The sequence below is a fragment of the Belonocnema kinseyi genome, chromosome 1 (assembly GCF_010883055.1).
Source record: "Belonocnema kinseyi isolate 2016_QV_RU_SX_M_011 chromosome 1, B_treatae_v1, whole genome shotgun sequence".
NCBI lineage: Eukaryota > Metazoa > Arthropoda > Insecta > Hymenoptera > Cynipidae > Belonocnema > Belonocnema kinseyi.
In genome coordinates, this window is record NC_046657.1 from 107,737,253 (window position 1) to 107,737,905 (window position 653).

Sequence of the window (653 nt, forward strand, 5' to 3'; positions counted from 1 at the left end):
AAGGTGGAGTTCTCCCTAACATTCAAGCCGTTCTCTTGCCCAAGAAGACTGAAAAGAAGGCTTAACTTACAAATCCATTTACTGCTTTTACAATCGGCCCTTGTCAGGGCCAAAAAATGTTTTAACGTTGGAATGGTTATTTAGTTCGCATACATGCATATGTTCCTGTTTTATTACTGCAGTGATATTTAGAGGCAGGCTCTAAACAAACAAACCTAGAAAACGGCCTGGTTTTTTAATTGCCTAAGAATAATAATTATTCACTACTGATCATAATTAGAACTTCCACTGGTTACTCTTTTTTATAGAGGAACAAGTACAACACAATATATAAACGACTGAGTATAAAAAGATACAATTTTATTGAATATTTTATTCAACAATAATGGATTAACGAAAATTGAACATTCATTATTTTATTTCATAATTCAGGACGACTGGCCTATTGTCACTATTTGGCCAAAGATTATCAAAGCTGCCAGTTATCCCTAGAAAAAGTTCAGACCCAAACTACCTATCATTTTTGTGGACTTGTCTTGACTAGTAAAGTACCTTACTTTACCGCCACTGTTTTTATTACCAAACTTATTTTCACGCGAAACGCCACATCGAGTTGAAAATTTGGCATACTAAAGAAGCACTAAGAATGGTGA